The sequence below is a fragment of the Gorilla gorilla genome, chromosome 4 (assembly GCF_029281585.2).
Source record: "Gorilla gorilla gorilla isolate KB3781 chromosome 4, NHGRI_mGorGor1-v2.1_pri, whole genome shotgun sequence".
Classification (NCBI taxonomy): domain Eukaryota; kingdom Metazoa; phylum Chordata; class Mammalia; order Primates; family Hominidae; genus Gorilla; species Gorilla gorilla.
In genome coordinates, this window is record NC_073228.2 from 157589663 (window position 1) to 157612500 (window position 22838).

General features: G+C 41.5%; 1 protein-coding gene across 6 annotated transcripts in view; it reads left to right on the forward strand.

The window, feature by feature from the left end:
* GRIA1 (glutamate ionotropic receptor AMPA type subunit 1) overlaps nt 1-22838 on the forward strand; it is a 322677-nt gene that overhangs the window by 279519 nt on the left and 20320 nt on the right. The gene's annotated exons all lie outside the window — the stretch shown is intronic.

Here is a 22838-nt window from a genome sequence, read left to right on the forward strand (position 1 = left end):
GGGGCTCTTCTTCAACACCTATGGGCCTGAAAGATTCCAGCCGCCCAAGATCTTCAGCCCTGAGGTTGGAAACTGACCTGGGGGCCTCAGCTTGCTGTGACTGTCACTGCCCATGTGTTCTTCCCCATGCCTCACCTTCCTCCTCCAAGTGTGTGAAACATCAATGAACCTTGTGATTTTGTCGTGTGATCTGTAACACCCCCTCCTTTACCAGACACCCCTGCATCCAACAACACTATGAACAGAGTTCTCCAGCAACCTGAATTCTTTGACAGAAGGTGGTTTATAATGTTTGTCTCAAAAGAAACATAAACATGTTGTCCAAATGAAAAATCAAATCTTTCGAGTCCTGAGACTCTGGCTGTGGAAATCGAAATAGTATCTAATGAATAGCACCAAATTAATTGTAGCACCTATTCTTACCTAGATACTGATTTATTTAGCAAGATATAGACAGTTTGGTAAAGAAGCACAGTGGACTTTACTTTCATGAAAAGAAATCCTGATATTCATTCTCAATAGCTGAGGAAGAGTCCTGTAGATGTGGAGTCACAATACCTAGATTTAATTCTGACTGTCTTATAAAAGGTAAAACATATCATCTTCCAGCCCTTAGTTTCCTCATCTGTAGAGAGAGAATAATTGGCCCAGCCCTTCCAAAGTCTGAAGTGGTTGTGAGTTCAAATGGTATAATTTATGTTGAAGGTCACTGAAAACAGTACACTGTGAAGTCACCTATGAGACATTATGTCAATTACAGAAGGATTAAATCATTTGGGGGAAGAGTTGCATTTCAGGAAGGGTAAGAAGGATTAATAAAGTTTGCAAAATGATGGAGAGGGATTCCTAACCCATCTGGATATGACATCTGGGTCTACCTCTGCCTCCACTTTATTCATTTATCTTAATAATACTAAGCCCCAACATTGTTCTGGGGACTGGGCTAGTAGCTGGAGCTACAATTTTGAACAAGATAGACATAGTCCCTGTCCTCATGCCACTACATTCTTGCAGGAGAGACAGACATTAAGGAAATAATTAACGTTTAATGACAATTCTAATAGATACTAGGACAGTCTATAAAAGGGGACCTAGAGGACATCTATTTCCTGCAATGTAGCAGAACAAAATTCTCACTATGAAACAATGAGATATGCTAGATAAGATATAACAAATAGCCTTTTAAGTGCAAGTTAAGAAATTCCTAGGATCAAAAAGAAAAAACAAATCAAAACTAGAACTAAAAGCATAAGCTTATTATTCTGGGACTACGCTAAGCAAGGCAAAGTTATAAATTATGTGACAATCTACATGAGCAACAATTAACAGTACAACTAAAAACATAAGGTAATCAAAAACATCAGAGGTGGGGGAGGGGGGAATCAAAGGACATTCCCCAGAGTAACACACAGAAAGATGAAAAGAACATGTAACACAGAGTTTAAGAGACATGAAAAAGAAAAAAATTGAGTCTGCTGTGAGTTCCAGAGACAAGAGAGAATGAAGAGGAGGCAATATTTTAAAGAAATTTTCTAGAATTTATGGAAAGCATAAACCCTCAGATTTGAAAATCAGTCTTAAGCATAATAAATAGATAAAAATCAGCAGCTGATTCCATTGAAAGCAGAACAATAAAGACAAAGAGAAGATCTCAAAGCACCCAGATATAAAAAGGTTCAATTTGGTCTGCAGGATGAGTGGGGCATGGCTGGGAAGACAGGTCCAAGGATGTTTTTTTCAAGCTGCAGTTTGACAGATTAATAGGAGTTAACTGAGTGAAGTGAGGAGAAGGGAAGAAAAGAGTAGTTGAGGCAGAATAAACAGCATGTGCAAAGATTCTAAGGCAAGAAATCATTGCACAGTCGATTAACCAAAAGCCACTAAGTGTTCTTGGAACACAGGTAATAATACAGAGGAGAAATGTTTAAGCCGAGATTGGAGGATGAGGTGGGGAAGAATTTTATAAAGAACTTTTGTCTTTATTCAAAGAGGAATGAAAATACTTTGAAGAACTTTAAGTAATTATCGGAAAATTGAGAGAATAAAGATACCTGGAGAAGTGTAGACATAATTGAATATGAACTAATGAAGACAAATCAAATGGCCTGGTATTTATCAGTCATGTGTTTTTGCCTGGTTGAATCTAAAAGACTCTTTACAAGTTTGAGCAAAGTTCAAAGGGGATTCAGATGATAGTGTTTGGCAAGGAAGAGGCTTTTATCTCAGAAACTTATTGATCATCAGCCTAGAAAGACTCAAAGTAGAGAATGAGTTTTTATAGTTCCAGGAACATCAGTGATACCGCAATATTACAATTTACTGAAGGTTTCGTGAGTCAAGGACATCCACATAAATACATGGATGTGAAGTTAAGAAAACAAAGCACAGACACATAACATAATTTGTCCAATCAATAGAGTACCTCTGTCATCCCATCCCACACATAGTTTCCTGGAACAAGGTAACAACTCAGGAAATACTGTATATTTCCTGATACTGGAAATACTGGAGTGACGTGAACCTAAAACTCAGGCCATTTAGCATTCAAATGACTTTCCACTATAATAAAAACCATCATTGAGTCAGTGCCTATTAAGTGCCACTCACCGTGGTACATGCATTATCTCTTATAACCCTTGCAACATGAATATGAAGTACCATTATTTCCATTTTACAGATGAGGAAACAGAGTAAGAGTTAAGTTGCCTGATCAGGTTGACACAGCTAATAAGGTAGAAGCCAGATTTCAAGCCCTGGCAGTCTGACTTCAGAGCCTATGGCTGTAACTCACTCTAATGCTGCACTAGGCTTTATGAATGACAGCACCATTAAAGGCAGGGGACTGGACTTGGGCCAGGTTCTTTGCACCTATTCACATGGGCCAAATAACCACCAACTTGGGAATTAAAACCAGACCTTTGAAGTCCAGAGCAACCACTCACCACTCTGAAGGCAAAAGGTGATAATGGACACTGACTTTAACACACCCAGCACCATTCCTTTGAGGAGTAACCCTGCTTTTATGGATTTGCTTGCTGAAAGACACTTTCTAGAACAAACAATGAAAATAATTCTGCTTCATAATAAAACACTAATTCTTTTGCATACATCTTTTGTTTACATGTTACATGTAAACATATAACAAGCCATTTATTGATTTCAAAAAAGAGAGCAAAAGAAAAGGAGAGAGAAATGAAAAAGCAACATGTTTCAAATACAGATCACTGATGACTGAACTGCAAGTCAAGAACACCCAAATGATGGTCATATGCTCCTGTCTTCCCACAGTGCTCCTTTCTCTCCAGTGCAAACCTGATGGTAGTCATGGGGCCATCATAATTCCTGATTCAAAAACAAAAGAGTAACGCTCGTCCTAAAAGGGCCTCAGGTGTCTGGCCTAGGAAAGTTCCTCTACCCTTAATGGGATTCTGCTTCTCATCTGTGCATTAAAAGGGAACACTGCTAGCAACCAATAATATAGAGGTTCCACAAAACACACCATTGAAGAATGGTTGCAGAAAATATGAGTAACCACGCCTCTCCTACACCCCAACCCCCCCTCCCCCCCACACACACACACTCCAGCCAAGTTTCCATTATAACTCTTTTTCACACCCCGTATGATGCCATTTGACCCAAGACATGGTCAAACTCCAAAGAGTTATGGCAAACCAAATACCACAAACACATGTGCCTGTTCCAGCAATCCTAGATCCACTGACTTGATCCCAGGAAACCATTCTGCATGACAGAGGTGGACAGTAAGGAGAAGAGTAAAGACATTTGTGCTTCCTTTGGACCCATTGAAGAGGGGCTGATATATGCTTAAAGATAACCTGGCAGAAGAAGTCCAATTTTGTTCAAATTATTTTGAATCATGAAAAATACTTTTTAAAAGGACTGTTTAACTACTCACAAGGCTGCAAACTCTTTGGAAGTGTTTACACTACAAAAAAAGTGCTTGAGTTTGTTCCAGGTATTATTATAAACTTCTCTTCAGCCCTATCAAAGGTAGGGTTTTTGCAGCTTTTACAGGCAGATGTCCTCCAGGCTTACTGCCTGTACTTGTATCAAGAGAGGACCTTTCTGGCTGTCCTTCTCCACTACTTGCTCTCCATAAAGCCAGACTTCACTGTGCCTGTGGGGCATTCACTCTCTTACAGCCTGCCTAGAACAAGCTCCAGATTTCTCCAAGACAGATCACCCAGTTATGCTTCAGAAGATCAGATAACTGACATCTAAGGCCCAAATGTTCCTCCAAAACTTGCCAAGTCTACTTGGCAGAAGCCAGGCCATGGTCCCCACAGAGTGTTAAAAAGCTGTGTTAGTGACAGAATGGGACTTTTGTTTATTTGTTTGTTTCTTCTGCTCTGGAAACAAATACTCTGATGAAGCAAGTTGGTTCAATCCTTGATTTTCCATTTGGACAGGTGGTGTTTCTTTGAAACAGATGCTGTTTGTTGGCTGTCACTGCATGTTTGGGGGTGGGAGAGGGGCTGTTATGTTTCACAAGCCCTCAGGTTGTAGATAAAGACCTATGCAGCCAATGTCACTCACTAGGGAAAGGCAATTGGTAAATCCACTAATTATGATCTATTGGCCCTTTTGGTGCCAACTTAATGTATCTTGCTAGCCTAAACTGAAATGTCTTTTCTTTATTATGATGGATACTTCCTTTGATGTGTTCAAATTTCCTAAGTGAGGGGGCTTAGCCCACATTTTATCAACCCAAGAAAGAATCCACACCAGATTGGCCTCAGTTAAAATGTCACCTGATGATTCTCTTTCACAAACTACCTACCAGGAGTTTAACGGATTTGCTAAGAGTTAGACCCTAATCAGGACATTGGTCAAAGTCTGGTCTTTAACTGTGACTGTGGTTACATGGAGTCTTCTTTGGTCTCTGTGATCATGACATGTTTGTCTTCTGTCATGTGTCTTGTTTATGCCAGATGTATGGGCCAAGGGGGCAGGAGTGCAGTACAGCTTCACCCTGCAGCTTACCGGGTAATGGGCACCCAGGAAGGTCTGAGACCCACTCTCTGTGCTTTCCATTTAGCTTCACCGATTGGTTTCCAAATACCTTCTCACACAAAGCACTGTGCATAATGCTGCAGGGAATGGCAGTGAGAGATGCAATCCCAGTGCTTAAATAATGCATCATCAAATACAGCTCATGAGCAGAATTATGTAGATACCTATTATCCTACCAACGCCATAAGATAGCCAGAAACACTCAAAAAAAAAAAAGGAGGAGAGTCAACGTTTGCATGGGAGGATTTGCAATGGTGGAAGAATGGTGGAAGAATTGTGATAGATGGGAAGTGGGGAGAGGAGGCTTCATATTAGGGGCTGAAGAGGAAAAGAGAGCAAATGCAGAAACGGAAAGAAAAAAAACATGGGGCTTGTTTTCAGGAACAACAAGGGGTCCACTTTAACCAGAGAATTCATTAATAGGTAGGAGTGATTGGCTGCGGTCATATTGTGAAGAATCTCAAATGTCTCTGCATGTTTTACTATGTCAGTAGGAGCCATTGAAAGTCATTTACAGGGAGGGACATGATTGGACAGGCTCCTGGAGATTACCCTGGCAGTGGTTTGCGATACGCATCAGAGAGAGGAGGATCACAGGGAAGGAAGTCATTTAGAAACCTGTTGTGGTCATCTTGGTAGGAGATAATGAATGTGGTCATGAGTTACAACGGGATGCAGACACTTGGGAGAAGTGGTGGGCTCTATGTTCGTCACTAGTCATATCCTTCACTTTAAAGCTGGGAAGTTTGGAAAAGAAGTCTGTTACGTAAGCTTTCTGGGGCTTTTGTGCTCCTGCCTAAGGCTTGACTGGGTACAAACTGATTTTGGCAAGGACAGAAAATGGAAAAATATGGGATTTACCTCCCAAACAGAATAATTGCTGCCACCTCAATTTTACCTCTGAAATGCCTACCTGGTTAAGAAAGGCATCCCTGGAAAGGACACAAGCTTTCCGGCACACCAGCAAGAATGATGAAGGCCGTCGATCACCTTTACTTACTCCCTGCTGCGTTGACTATATCTGGCCTTTATCAATTTTTTCATATGACATGAGCTCAGAATTGTTCATCACCATTTTAGCCTCACTGGCATTCCCATTGAGTATATTTTTTTCTCTCTTCACACAACCCTGTGCTGGAAAATATCTAGCAAAAGTTGCTTGTGTATATTGGCATCTGGCTAAAGAAAAGGAGGGTGGTTAAGGCTATGAGTCAGGAAGAGGTATCACCAAGGTTTTGTAGGGAAGGCTGTCACTTTCAGGGACTGAGGGTTTCCTCCTAGTTGCTCATCCCCCATACTGGGACGATAAAACATGCTTGTATCTTCCATGAAGTCCAGTAGGCCTTCCCTGGAATCTTTTTTTTTGCCTAATGCTAACCTGAGTGCTACAGAAGGCCATAGAGAGTTCTCTTCTTTTAGAGAATCACATTGACCCAGAAAATAATTGGGAAACAAATAAGCAAGTGCTTTTTTGTGTGGCATTAAGTCGATTGCTCTAAAGAGCCCTTCCCAACTTCGGTGTGTATCAAAATTACCTAGGGAGCTGGTTTAAAATGCCCCTTCCTAGACTCTAATCCTTGAGACTTCTGATTTTGCAGATCCAGGAATGTGCAATTTGAACAAGTCCCCCAGGTGCCTCTGTTCTAAGTAAACAGCAGTCCACTCTGGGAACAAGGGCTAGAAGAGGTCAGGGAGGCGATGTGCTAGTGGTCTGAGGAGGCAGAACATGAGGAGGAGGCTCTGAAGGAATAGGGGGATGAATATGATGGGGGATGACCAGGAATCCTCATGGAATGGTTCACAACCCCAATTCCTGGAATCAGATCACCTCCACTCAAGTATAAGTCCCGTTACCTTGCCAGAGTTTGACCTCACTGGGTAAGTCACTAGAACTTCATAAACGTCTGTCTTCTTATCTGAAAAATTGGAATAATAATTTTGTGCAGCTGCTTTGATGATCTGATGAAATAGCATGAAGTGCCCATTACAGAGGATACTTATTAGTGTTCATTTTCTACCCCTCTCCTCCTCCCATTAGACCTACTAAAAAGTCACTTTTGAGCCAAAGAACTTATTTTTTTCTTTTTTGTAAAACCAACTGTGTTCATCAGAAATGCACATGAGCCCCACCCTCATCCCCCTCACACACACTGGCTGCATTAGAAATAAAATATCTCTGAGAACAATTTGTGGTCCTCCCCCACAGAGAACATGCTAAAAAATAAAGCCCTAATATTTCTTTTTCTCCCTCCCTCCCACTGTCACAAGTAACAGCCTGTCTTCCCATAGTATAGTACTGGTGCCAAGCCTGCTGCTGCTGATAAATACAGTACGTCCCAGGGAAATGACAGTCCCTTTCAATTGGTCCTTGCCTCCTGATGGGTAGCCAGGGATGCTTGTTGTCATGGTAACCCCATGAACTCTGGGACCCAGGTCGGGCCTGATCAGAGACAAAGCCCTCTGAGTGGAGAGGCTGGATTTATTTGCATCCTCAGAAGAGCTGGAGAGAAAGGAAGAGGAGGAAATGGGGGGATAAAAGGAGAGATAGAAAAAAATGGGAGGGAGGTTGGGAGTGAGGGAGGTTGGGAGGGAGAGACAAAGGAAGGAGGGAGGCAGAGAGACAGAGAGAGAGAGAGTGTGTGTGTGTGTGTGTGTTTCAATAGAGACTGGAGGTTTGCAAAGGAGAGAAGCTTTCTCAGGTCAAGACATGTGGGATGCATTTCAGAGAGTACCAAGAAAGCTTCCTAAGAGACTGGTGCACTAGTCCGGTGCAAAAGTCCAGACAAAGGAGTGGCAAGCGCTTTATTTAGCATTTTAGGGGTGGTGATAAGACTTGTTGTTAACATTATTGAACACTGACTCATCTCAGGCACTCCTAAGAAGTGATGTGCATTATCCTATTTAATCCTAACAACACCGTGGAGGTAATATTGTTTTCACCTTCATCACATAATTCAACCTGATTCCAGACCTCTTCTCACCCATTAGGCAAGAATGCCCTCTCAAAGATGTAAGGAGGGAAATTATGAGGAAGGGATGATTATTCAGATAATAAAGATTATTTAATCGCCACCCCCCACCACACACACACACACACACATACACATACATGCACACACACAAATAGCATTGGTCCTGCCCAACCAATATACAAATAAGAAAACAGGTTATACAATACACAAATAAGAAAACAGCAGAAAGCGTTCTTTCTGCTCTATTTGAATTCCCTAGGGAATGCTTGCTTGACTGCACCATTTGTACTTGTGGGGAATAAGGAACCTCTCCAGGATCAGAGCCATATCACAGGTGGATGTCTTACCCTATAACTACATAAAAATGCAAAACTGTGCATCTGATGCATATTAAGGTTCCCCTGCTTGTCCATAACAGATTGAACCAAAAACATCCCTAAAGATTTTTATGGTCCTGAAAATTCTATATGTTTTTTGTTTCTTTCAGCAATGTAAAACAGGTCATTTTAAACCAACTGTGCCATAAGTTTAGAGGGTGGGGTAGGGGAGCCTTACATTTGTTTTATACCAGTGATGTGCTGGGCAATGCATTCAGTGCCCTGTGATGGTCATATATTAATCCTTCCCTCATCTTTTGATTTAGATATTATCATTTCCCTTTCATAGTTTAAAAAACTAAGATTCAGAGGGTAATGCTTTACCCAGGTTCTCAAAGTGATTTGTGGAACAGAGCTTAGGTACAAACCCTGACTCTGAAATCCTCATTCTTTCCACAGCCCACCTTTGTGCTAATCGAGACACGCATCACTGCCTTAAAAGGTGGCATCCTCAAAACGTCCAGGGAAAACATCAGGGGACATGAGATGTCAGATGGCCTCCACAAACCAAGCACTCTGTCTTGAAGCACTAGGCTAGGCTGCAGATCCACGCTGCTTATTTGTTTTGGAGGATTCTGGTGAAATCACAAAGACAAATGGGCGCTAACTCTGGTTAGAGCCCATTTTTTATTTATTTATTTATTTTTGAGATGGAGTTTCACTCTTTTCGCCCAGGCTAGAGTGCAATGGCGCAATCTCAGCTCACTGCAACCTCCGCCTCCTGGAGGTTCAAGTGATTCTCCTGCCTCAGACTCCCGAGTAGCTGGGATTACAGCCATGCACTACCACACCAGGCTAATTTTGCATTTTTAGTAAAGACAGGGTTTCACCATGTTAGCCAGGCTGGTCTCAAACTCCTGACTTCATGATCCATCCGTCTCGGCCTCCCAAAGTGCTGGGATTACAGGCATGAGCCACCATGCCCATCCTAGAGCTCCATTTTATAATGCCTGGTTGAGAAGCTCATAAATGGCAAAGCAACACATTAAAGAGAGAGAGGAGGATGGTGGTGAAAGCGAGGTGGCAGGGATGTATCTGGGAAGATAAATAAGGGAAATGAATGGCCTTTACCTAGGTGAGAACAGCAGCTCAGTGCAGGCTGTGATTTGCCCACTGAAGCACTGCTCCTCCTGCTGATACACAAATTGCATGTTGCTTTCTTTTAAGAGGCTGTCTTGGTCAAAAATAGCATCTCTATTTTTCCTCTCTCTCCCTCCCATCAGCAACTTAATTTCAGACTTGCTAGGTCTTTTGCGTTTTCTACGAAGGCAGCTGCTGTAATACAAAGGAAGACCAGGAAAGAGACGGACTGGATATCTGTCTCAGCTCTGCCACTTGGGGCTTATGGGTTTGGAAAGCAAATGTGTTTTGGTGTTCCTGAGACCTGAATTCAAATTCTGCCTCCCGCATTTACGACCCACGTGATCTTGAGAAAGTAGCAAGCTGCAGTATCACCCTGAAGTCAAGACTGGTATGAATCCCAGGTCTGCTAGTTAATAACAACTGTTTCTTGGACAAGTGACTTCATCTCCTTAAGACTTAGTTTTCACCAAATGTAAAAAACTGGAGGTAACTCTGGCATTTATTTCCATAGTTGTTAAGTGTGATTAGATGAGATAATACAAAGTGGTTAGCACAGTGCCTGGCACATAGTAAAATGACTGACAAGTGTTAATTATCCTTATTTAATGTCTTTGAAGCTTAATTTTCTCATCTTCCAATTGAGATCTTCCTATGAGATTCATAAGATTGTCTTGTGAATACAATGAATCCCTTATGAAGAGTTCATGGTGTATGAGGAGTTCTTGAATATGAATCCATTTTTTTCCCTGTTCTCCTTCCCTTTCGACCCTCCACACTCACCATCTCTTCTGTTTGTGTGAGTATCTGACCCAAATTCGTGGCAATTACCTTCTCTGGGCTACACCACACTACGATTGTTAACATTGCAATATGGCAGAAATTTCAGAATACCAAATGTTCAGCTAACAGCCACACTGCATTCCTCTATATGCCTGAAGGTAGAAAGTTCCAGTGTCTGAGAAGCCCAGTCTCGGAGGGCAGGCAGAAACGAAGGAATAAGGGGTAGCCCTGAGCTGAACCCATGCTGAGAAATTCCCAGCCATCTGTCCCTGTAACATTTTGTGAATGGTCCCACAGGCTAAGATCATGGCTTAACAATCATATCTAATCAGCCTGTTCCTCAGAGTGAAAGGGGCAAAAGCCCAGGTGAATCCTAATCAATGGAACCAACTTCCTCTCACACGGTAAACCAGCAGAGTCCCCAAACAAAGAAAATCAGGCAGGGAAATTTGCATATATTATTCATCCTTCCTCAGAACAAACATCTAGTAAACAAAGAGCACAATGAACTCTTAATCATATTCTTTATTCCCATGAGAATAAAATGTATTCCTTTAGAGGAATAATAAAAAAAAAAATAGTTGCATTAGTCAAGCCAGTCTCCCTGTGGCCCACAAACACAACTTTCCCCCACTCCTGTATCTTTGCTTGTATTGCTTCCTTCTGCCCTCCACCCATATTTCCAGGTCAACGAAGCAAAGGCCAACTCTCCCAGAGAATCTAGCAGAGAATTTAGCATGCAGGAAACCCCTGCTGATTGCTTATCACATAGACCAGTTCCTACCCAGCCAACTTCGATGTACATGATGACTTTCTGAGCACAAAATCAAATCAGTTGCTGTGCCTGGTCTGTCTGATTCATGGAGAATCAGGAAATACTAGTCCTACTATATAGACCACATAACACAAATTAAACCAACTGGCAACTTGTAGGTCTCTTTGGCCGTTACTAATAAACATCCTAAAGGCAACAAATGCAAGTACATGACCATGGTCAGGCAATTTATTTCTACCAACATTCCAAGTATAGTATTTTCAAAATGCCAAGTCAGTACTCTAAAGGGAAACAAGGATGAATAAACTATGACATTAGCACTTCCAAGATTCATCATCTAGAGCAGTGACCGCAACCTCAAACACCCCAGGGCCAGGTAAAGAAGATGAGTAAAATGGGCCAGGGGTAAAACCTATGTGGTTTTCTCATTTTTAATAGAGTCATGAGTACAGACAATATTTCTCTAAGAAACAAATCCACAGTGCAAACACTATGGTAAATAATAATTATAGTTAATATTTATTGAGGACTTGCTATCTATAGCAAGCAATCTCTAAATTCTCATATGCATTTCCTAATTTATGTAATCCTCACAAGAACCCAATGAAGTAGGTACTATTAATAATCTCATTTTACAGATAATGAATCAGTGGCACAGAGAGACTAATTAACTTGTCAAAGTTCACACAGCGAGTAAGTGGCAGAGCCAGAATTTGAACCCAGATAGTCCAAGTTCAGAGTCTATGCTCTTATCAATCACACAATGCTATAAATGAAAGCTGACACTGAGGATCACAGGAAATGATGAAGACTAGTGAACAGGGCTATGTGTCCTATCTAGACGGGACAGCCTCCACTCATTCCAGTCTAATGTTGACATGTAGGAATGTTGTCACATATTCTCATTTTTCAAAAGAAACTACAAATCTCAATTTTTATATAAACTATACAACTTTTTTAGTAGTGATCACATTTAAGAGAGAAGGATAAAGAGAAGGCATAACCCACTAACAACTAATGCTAATACAAAGGAGACAGGAAGTACCATAAAAATAAATAAATAAATAAATAAATAAGGCACAGTGAGGAAAACATGCAGTTAAGAATTAATATCTTGCCCATCCCCAGGGTGAAAGCTCTAGAGAGGCCTCCAGGAGGAGGCAGCATTTCCTGAACAGTTCCTTAACCAGTAGAGAGAACAGCCAGGCGGAAGACGGGGAGGAAGGTATTTCAGGAAAAGCCATCGCAAGCATACCATACAGGAGTGAAGGGAAGGGTGATTCATGCATTCTTTTTCAATCTTTGTTGTTGCTGTTTTCAGCAGGGAATCACTTCCCCAAACAAAACCTCTCATGGAATCCCATTATAAATGAGAGATACAGTGGAGCTGCAAGAGATAAGGGGCTGGAGGTGGTAGTGGAAAGGGAGAGGAAGAAGAGAGAGGGCCAGCAGGGTCAGGCTGGTGGTGGGAGACCTGCAGGAGCAGAGTTTTCTTCTCTTCCTCAGGAGCCATTCTCTGTCACTGAAGGGGAGAATTCTCCAGTATTGTGACCCAGTGTATTTAAAAGTCCACAAGAAAATAACGGACCTGCTGGCCTCCCCTGCATCCTGTTCACGCAGTCCTTAGAATTGGCCCAGCTTTTCTTCCTTTCATTGAACCAGGGGTGGCTGAGATGAGACCAGTGAGCTGGCTCTTGTACTGAATAGTGTTTCCACTCCCTCCATTAATTGCAGGGGGACCTTCATTCATTCCCTCTGTTATCTTTTGTCAAGCATCTCCAAGGTATCTGACACAGACCTGTGTGCCTGCTGCTGCTGACAAATGCTTCTGCATTACAGGACCAGATGTGGTTTACTGTGAGCTGCAAATGAACTGTTGACACCTGCTTCTCACAATGTAGGGTGGGCTAGGCATCACACATGCCTTAGAAATGCTTGCTGTCTCTAGAATTCCTGTTGGAGGAGCCAGACTTCAGATCCCTATCCAGGTCTCTGGGCTGTATCCACTGATCTTAACCAGGTTTCTTCACAGAACCCTGAAGAAATTTACAGGGCCAGAAATAAATATTTGCACATTTTAAACTGCTGTGCAGTTTTGAGGGGTTCAAGAAACTCCTATGGTTTATCTCAGAAATTAAAAAGTACTCCTTCATTCAACAAACATTTATGAAGCAGCTACTGTGTTAGCTATTGTGCAGTGTGCAGGGTTCCTGCCAATAGAGCTCAGATTAGATGAGTGGAGATGGATAAGGGAATGGTGGGTTTGCTGTGATAAAACATGCAAGTACGGTGGGACCAGAAGGCTCAGTCCATTCTGCCTTGGGTCACTGCAGGAGTATTTGCAGAGAACAACACACATCAGAAGCGTGTAAGATGACTAGGGTTCCACAAAGTGGTGAAGTGTCCTAGGTAGTACATGTGCCAATGCAGATGTGAGCTTTAGTCATGCTACCTAGTCCAATCCAGCTACCTGAATTTGTCCAGAATTACTCTCAAAGCACTTTCCCATCTGTCACCTCATTTACTCCCCACTCTACAGGCAGCTGGGGCAGGAGCATGCAATTATTCCCATTTCACAAATTGGAAAACTGAGGTACAGTTAGGGTCATCAACCACCCTGGTTTGCTCAGGATTGAGGGGGTTTCCAGGATGTGGAACTTTGGGTGCAAAAACCAAGACTGTCCCAGGAAAACTGGGACAGCTGGTTACCCTAGCTGTAGTTACATGACATGTCACATAATTTGATCAGAGATGAATGAGGAACTCAAATCACGCCTTCAGACTCTTTCCTCCACCCAGCATGAAGTGATTAAGTGAGCACTCTGTATATATCGTTTGCTTTAAAAAAAAATTGTGTCATTTGTACAGTCAGAAACCAAAGACAAAGCCTCTGTCTTCTGCTGACTCACTGCCTGACCAGCATTTCTTCTCATAATATCGCAGAACTCTCTGTTCCTTGAGTATACTCAAGAGGGGAACACCATCTGGAATGGTCAGGTGCGAAGGGAACTTTGATCCTACCTGTATTCCTTAAGGAACCCGGGGATGTCTGCATTTTAATTGAGGCTCCTGATATAACCCCACTAACTATTTTCTTCTGCTTGGTCACTGGATAGCCTCTCCCAGTTCACTCATCACCCCAACCTACTGAGTCAGTGGAGTCCTATGGGGTCTGAGCTGTCTGCCCAGTCAGTTTACCTTAAATGGTCCACACAGCCAGTGATGTCATAGACTGAACTAAAGACAGAGGAGGACTTTGAGACCATTGTCCAAAGGAAGCCATTAAGAGAGTGCATCTAGGACCCAGGCCCACCAGTACTAGTCCTGCCTAAATTCAGCCATGCTTTTCCTCGGCAGTGGCAGGGTAAATGAGCCTTGGTTCCTACGGAGGCTCTGGTCCCCACTCCCAGCAAAAGAACCCCGGCTTAGCCTTGGAAAAGAGGCAGAAAAAATCCACCCAGAGAAGGTTTCTCTGTCATCCCCTCGAAATGGTTTTTTATCCTCCACAGGCCTATGTGTGAGGGACTGTGGAATATTGCTTAGTTCAGGGAGAAGTGTAAAAAGAGAAAGGAGGAAAAAGTGAACTGGATCTTCTTCACAGAGGGAGAACTGTGCACCCCTGAACCCTCAAGCCCCATGGAAGGAAGAGTTAGAAGGACCATGCTCACTTGTGGACTGACCCTTAATCCACTGCAAGCAAATTCTCACCCTAAATAGCCCCCATAAATGTGTTTAAACTTTACTCATCAATACCTGCTCTCCCCTCTTAAGGGTGGATGGAGAGTTCCTCGAAGGCCCTTCCCCTAGAATCCTAGTGGTTCCCAAACTGCAGATATCATGTATCAGTAAAATTACAAAAAAATAAAATGGTGAAGTGTGGACACTTGACAATATTTTATATTGCCAGGAAAAGACAAAGGAAACAAAAAAAATTACCGTCTCTTATTAATACCATTTAATAACAGAAGGAATACGTTAACACTAAAAATTAATGAAGGAAACAATTACAAACAAAGGTCTGTCCTTTAAATGGAAAAGTTCCATGTCCTGAAAACTCACTACACAACCCTTATCTTTCCTTCTTTTCCCATTGATGAGTGAAAACTATCACAAACCAGTTCCAGCTCATTGGATGAGCCGTTTGGGAACCACTGATTTAATCCCAGCTTTTTATCTAGCTCGTGAATTTCCTCCATGTTATTCCTGACAAACAGTTGTCCCATGAACAACATCCCAACAAATCATACTTTTCAAGTAGCAATTATCAGAGGGTGCTAATAATTCCAGATTTGCCATCATACTAAGCAGCAATCTGTGTCCCTGTGGCTTTGTCTCCCTGATCTAATTCTGCCCTCTGGCATCTCAGAGAATAACTCTAATTCCTCTTCCACTGACAACCAACCTCAAGTTTCCATGTGAGTCCTGCTTGCTTTGAAGTGGCTCACTATCTCCATGATCCCTGGATCCAAGGTTAAAATTTTCAACCTTGTCTCTTCCTCTCATATGAGCTGTTATATTTTTCAGTTAATTGATATATATTTGCTTAGAACTGACTGTATCATTCACTCTGCTGAGTGTAGATGGGCTGCTGGTCTGAGGCCTCTCTCTGCTTAAAAACCTCCTGTATCTCCCTTGCCCATGGGTAAAGTGTTGATGTTCTAGTATAGCACTCAAGGAAGTTCATGATTAGGACTCTGTCAGCTGTTCTAACCTCATCTCCCCGAAGTTCCCCTCATCATGACTACACTCCTCGGGTGGGGACTTTGCCCTTTTCACAGAACACTCCCTAAAGGTTTTCTAACTTCCACCCACTGTCAGAATTCACCTCTCTCCTCTTTTGGTGCTTCCATAACCCTTTATTTTAAAATCTGATACAGTCTTTCATGAACTATTGAGAAATATTTCTGCCTCACATACTAGACTGCATGGTCCTTAAAGGAAGAGGTTTACAATTTGTTCAAGTTGTTATTCCTAGTAAGTACCTACAATGCTTAACACTTGATTGATCTTCATAAATGTTTGAAGTGTTGACCCAAAGACACTAACTCTTTACTCTGAAGGCTTTATAATCAAGTTGAAGACTAAGACCAATACACATCAAATAGTAGTAGACAATGCAGTGAACTGCCTGCTAGATGCCAGGCAAGTTTAAAGGAAAGGTCAATGAGAAATAAAGTGCTCAAGGGCAGATTCAAGGAAAACATGGGGAGCATTGCAGAGCAACCAGGTCTTATAAGAGAAGTTAAGGAGAACAGCAAGAAGCAAGCACAGGAACGGGCAGAGGTACACTGGTTGAGAAAGTAGGATGCCCAGCAGCCTGGTCTGATTAAATCAGAAATTCCCTCTGTAGGAGGACAAGCAAAGCATATTATCATAGGCTGGGCAGAATTCCAAAGGTCATTTCATCCAACACTCCTCAGACGCTTAAACTCAAGGTTTCGAAGGCAAAAGTGGAAGTGTAGACAATTGCTACAGAATTGAAGCCCAACATTCTGTCCTTTGCCTTTCATAAGTTGAGACACAATTAAAACCATCTGCAATATCTCCCTTGGCTGCTTTTTTCAAACTTTAATTTCCCTGCAAGTATATGATAATTGAGTTTCTTTAGAGCACAAGGCTGGATATATTGGACCTTAATGTGCACAAGTTCATCCTAGAAATCGTCTTTAGAGTACCAAGTCTTTCCTCCCCAAGAGTTCCAAAACTAATTCAATATTTAGAATGCTCCCCTGGACCTCCCAGTTCCAGTGGCTGAATGTCAGGGCTCAGGCATTAGAGGATTCTTTTTGCTCTTTGGACCTGTTAGGGACTAAATGCCATGTATGTCACCATGTCAGTGACTACAGCCTTGGTTTCATCCCCTGATGACCCACAACCATCATCTCCCTTATGCTGAACATCTCTCTGAATCTTGGAATTTTCAGATGACTCTAACTTTGCCAAATTAGAACCATGCCTGATTCTTTTTTTGATTGTTTGCTTTATGTTTGTTTACTTTGCTCAGTGCCAAGCACAGGATTTAGCATAAGAAAAGTTCCACTAGAGGTTGTTTATTCAAGTAAGTAATTATTATAGCCATCCGTATATGAATGCTTTACAAAATCTTGGCTGATGGTCCTCGCAGGTCTGTTTTATTAGTCAATTTATAAACTCAAGTTTATGTCTTCAACTTGACCATCTCCTTTGACTTCCAGATTCGCCTCTTCCCAGAAAACTGACTCTCCACTTGGACATCTAACAGGCATCTTAAATTTAGTGCATCCACTTTGGGAGGCTGAGGTGGGCAGATCACGAGATCAGGAGATCAAGACCATCCTGGCTAACACAGTGAAACCCCGTCTCTACTAAAAATACAAAAAATTAGCCAGGCATGGTGGCAGGCGCCTGTAGTCCCAGCTACTCGGGAGGCTGAGGCAGGAAAATGGCATGAACCCAGGAGGCGTAGCTTGCAGTGAGCTGAGATCGTGCCACTGCACTCCAGCCTGGGCGACAGAGCAAGACTCCTTCTCAAAAAGAAAAAAAAAAAAAATTAGTGCATCCAAAGCTGAACTCTTGGGCTTCTCCCAAATCCATCTCTTTTTAGTCTCTCTCATCTCCACAAATGGTCCCTCAGTCTACACAATCTCAAGGGAAGAATCAGCTCGAATCTTTCCTTCAATCCCCCGTAACCAATCTATCTCCCTTACTCAAAATGTGTCCTGAACGTACAGCCTCTCTTCTTTCCAATCCTTAATTCACTCTTGCCTGGGCTCCTCCACTAGCCTTTTCATTGGCTTCTATGTTTCCCCACTTGCCTCCCTTTAGTCCCTTCTCCTCCCTGCATTGGGAGAACTTATTAACTTGGTTTAAAAGGGTCTGTCATTCCCTGGCTAAGACCCTCCAATCTCAGAATAAAATGCTAAATCCTGGCCTGCAGAGTCCCTGCCAGCCTCTCCAACCTCATCTCCCCATAAGAATGTGATCTCTTATCACCCAACCCTCTTCTCTCTCTAGTCTCCACTTAAATGTCACTTCCTCAGACCCATGTTTCCTGACCACCTCTGACATTTTCTGTCATTTCACCTTTTGTTTCCTTTATAACGCTTCACATATTCTCTTATTGCCTGTTTCTCCAATTAGACTGTAAGCCTTACTAGGGCATGAACCATGTTTGTCTTATGCATTAGTATATACCTAGGACCTCTCGTGGTGCTAGCACATAGTAGCTGTTCAGCTATATTCATGGTTATTAAAGTGGTTTATGGCAAAGTATTATGGTTTCCCACTCAATGCAGATGTCCCTTCTATAAAATCATAACAAATAACCATCTAGTCTCTTTCTGAATGCCTCCTCTCCAAGGGTTTCCTCTTAAGACAACCAATTCCATTTCCTTTGGCTCTATTGTCATTTCTTTTCCATATTGACTCAAATGTCCTCCATGACTTTTGCCTATTGGTCATAGTTCTCCTCCTTAGGAACCCATAGTATAATTTTCTCTAAATTCTCTAAATTAATCCTTCAGATATTTGAAGACAATTCTTATATTTGCCCTAAATCACACCTGCTTCAATGTTATTCCACACACATGATGGCTCCAGATGTATCCACATCATTCTGGTAATTGATCTCTTGACACACTCCAGTTTGTTATTGTTTCTTAAAATTGTTGTCTAATAATGAGTGCCAGACTCCAAAGGAGATGGAACAAGTTCATAATGGAAGACCATCACGTTCCTTTGTATGATTCTAATACCTCTTTTGATATTACATATATATATATATCTCCTACATATATGATATAAATAAATATATATGTTGTGTATATATATGATAATTTGTATATATATAATTATCAACAGCATCCTGAGCTCGTGAAACTAAAACAATTTCCAAGTCATTTTATCTAGACGTTTCTTTAAAATATGTAAGGCCAAACTTAATTAACACTAATCTATGAAGAATATCTAATTAACTGCAGTGGGCAACTGACTTCCACTTTTAGGAGAAAGAAAATAAAGTAATCTCAGGAATCTTTTTTGTTAGTCTGTAAAATCATTTCCAGGTAAAATCTGGAGCTTAATCCATATGTTGTGCCATCTTTTGCTTTTCCACACCTCTGATCCTAGGTAAGTTAGAGCTAACGAGTATTTGCTGAGCTTCTATTATGGGCCCAGCATATGTTATAATTTCTTTTACACATAGGAATCTGAGGCTTAGAGAAGTTTACTGATTTACCTAATGGCACACCATAAGTGCTGGGGCTAAGATTTAAACTCAGGTCTCCTGACTTAATTCAGATGCTCAGTTCGATGGTAATCATAATAATATTGTTGTTGTTGTTGTTGTTATTTATCACCAATAGTAGTAGCTAAGTCATTTCATGAAACAGCTTATTGATAGTCCATTTGATAATTCTGAGTTGGAAATTCTATTATCCCATTTGACAGATGGAGACACTGAAGCTCAGATGGCTGACATAGATTAGCCTAGGGCTAGTTGTAGTTAGCTGCAGTGAGAATTTCCCAGTACCAGGGATTCTTATTCAGAGCAAGGCTAACCCCAGAGATGGTCCCTGATGGCAAGTGGAAAATCTGAAGCCACAGGAGGCAGGTAGGAGGCTAACGCATTTGGAAGAAGTTTATAACAAAAGGAACACTCACTTGCCTGGAATACCCACATATTCTCTGAAGACATTTTAGTCTTTGAGGTTCATCCCATTCTGTTTTAATTTTTTCGAGACAAAAAATGACCAATCTCTCATTTGCGTATTCAAGCATTCTTAATAGGTCACTAAAACTCTTATTTTTCATAACTCTCCTTTTATTAAAAACCCTGGGGAAGAGAACAAAACATTCCACATTGACCTTAGTGAGTTGTTCCTAGGTAGGCATGATGAAAATGCAAAACTGAACCCCAAATCTAGCCTACTGAAAGACATTGATTTTTCTAGAACAGCACCTTGCAAACACCAGTCTGTGGACCAGTCACTGCTTGCCCAAGACAAAGTTCTCACCAGCGTGAGGTAAAATGAGGAAAATAACAGCAATGTGTCTAAATTCATTCAACCTAAAGACTTCCTTTTATTCTTTAATGTTGTCCTTCCTATTTCTTTGATTATTTGAGCATCTTTACTTCTATAAAAGGAAGTTGCCAACAGATGGTAGTTGTTCTCTTTAAACATTTCTACTTAGTGAAGTTAACATTTAACACACACCTATGTTGGTCCTCCCACACCCACTTTATTTTTTTCTCATCCGTGAAAACCAGATATCTAGAAACTACTGCTAGGCTAAGGGATAGCCTCTGCTATCCCAGACCCCCAGATTTTCCAAGGTTCCTGGCCTTGGAGCCTTTATATTTTATAAAGGAAATATTTTTTAATCACATTCACATCTTTAACTTTTGTTTTGAACATGTGAAATACAACCTTTTCTGGATAACTCTATCATGATCAATAATCAATGGCATTGGATTAGAATACAGTGAATCTGCTGGAGGGCAAACATCATAGGGCAGTTTTCCAGAAACAGAATCGCCCCCGGGCCACCATTCTTTTAGCACCATCATTTCTGTCTCCTTAAAAAAAAAGAAGAAGAAGACCAGGCAAGGTGGCCTATGCCTGTATCCTAGCACTTTGGGAGGCCGAGGCAGGAGGATTGCTTGAGGCCAGGAGTTAGAGACCATCCTGGGCAACACAGTGAGACCTCATCTCTACAAAAAAAAAAAAAAAAAAGAATAGAAAAGAAAAGAAAAAACCTGCTTTGGCTCCTTCCTTGTTGTGAAGTTGTGAATTAGCATCTTATGAAATGGCATAAGATGAGCCTTTTCTTATTTGCTGACTTTATTCTGCTTGGGCTTAGAAAATGGAGATTCTTAGGTATTACAACTGTGTGCAAAGTAAAAGTTTAAAAAGGACTGAGTAGTGGGGGGTGGGGAAGGTCTAAGTGAGCACAGGCAAGGATCACACAGTACCCCACCTGCACTCAGCGTGAAGCACAACGGTTATATGCATAGGCTTTAGTCACACAGAGCTGAGTGACAGCCTGGGGCAAGTTAAGTATTTATCTGTAAAATAGAAGTAGTAAAAATGACAACCAAACAGGGATATAAGGATTAAATGAAATAAAGCATGTAAAGTGCTTAATACAATGCCTGGCCCACAATAGGCCCTCAGTGAAATAAATATTAACTACAATGATCACCTTATAGCCCTGTGCATTTTCTTTGCTCACTTTCTGGTCCTTTTCTGTTCTGTTCTAGATAGGTGAGTTTACCAAATAGCTGAGACACATAGGTTATAGATACGTAGGTGATATTGCATTTAGATTTTGGCCATTCATTTGTTCATTTGGAAAAAAAAAAAACTACACAGCATTGAGCATGCTGTAATAAATGTTGTACTCCCACACTGCATGGACTATCCCATACTACATGTTTTGGAGAAGGATCTAAAATCACAGAGAACATAGCTCCAGGGAACTAATCATCTGTTTGAGGAGACCCAGCCAACATACCAATGAGCTAGAACAACATTGTAGCATAAGAGATAAAGTCAAGTCCAGAGAATCTTCCAGAAAGGGGAACATCTTGAGGTGAAATTTAATTAAATGCCTTTTTAGACAGTCCCTTGTTGGACCTGATTGTGAGATCATGAGCTCATCAATGTAGGATATAAATTCCTCCTACCTTACCCATTGTGGGAGATGCTCTGTGAGGACCGTCTACTTTCTCTAAACACTTCTTCACACTATTGACCTCAAACAGGATTATTTGCCTGAGTGGAACAGTGAGGACTTTATTTCTAATACAGAAAAGTGGTCTTATAGTTCACAGCAAAAATGAGAATTAGAACCTTGGGAACCCCAACCTTTGTTCTCTCTTTTAGTTGATCCCTATAGCTTCCCTTGCTGTGCCCAGTTCCCTTTTGTCCCTGCACTGATACCCCTTCCTCTCCCACTTTGAGTCTTTCTACATACATTCCCTTAAAACAGAGAAGTAAAGGAGACAAGAGAAGGAAAGGTAACAAAACATAGGCAGTGGCTATCTACTTACCCTAGCATTGAGCCTCTCTCAGGAAAAATACCCTTTGTGTGTTATTCAGGCACAAAGACCATTTTGGCTTGCTTTCTTCCCTTCTTCCTTTCTTTCTTTCTGTCTGTCTTTCTCTCTCTCTCCTTTCTTTCTTTCTTTTGAGAGGGAGAGAGTGGAGAGAAGAAGAAACAGAGAGAGAAAGACAGAGAGAGAGAGAGGAGTACTGGCCCATAAAGGTACCTAAAAGACTAAAGAGTGCATTTCTGGGATCTGTTAATGGAAATTGCTTTCCCAGCTTGAAAATTGCCACATTTAAAATCCCAATGTGGGGTAAGCAAAATCATAAATATGAACTCCTTTTCAGACAGCAAACCAGCATTTGGAGTCTCTCTCCTTGCCTTCAGGGATCCATATGCCACAGTCTAGTTAGCTGCCCAGCGACTGACAAGCATAAATAAAAGGTAATGGTTATAGTAATCAGAGCTGCTGTGAGTCAAAAGTGTTTCCCAGGGAGGGATCAACATGCTTCTGATAACACTAGAGTCACCAAATAGCCAAGGTTCAGCTCTTTTAAAAATAAACAAATAATGAAAACAATGAAAATAAAGATGTTTGCTCTGTCAACTGTCTACATTCAGCAGTGGAATGGAACAGGCACCTGGGATTCATAACAGTAAAAGGGTCAGGCCATGGGGAGCAGTCTGGGTTTGATGGCTTCTTTGCCTTCCATCAGTTCTCCTTGCCACCTACCATTGGGGACATCCTCCTTCATCGTATTACTGCCTCATGATGGTCTGTGAACCCAT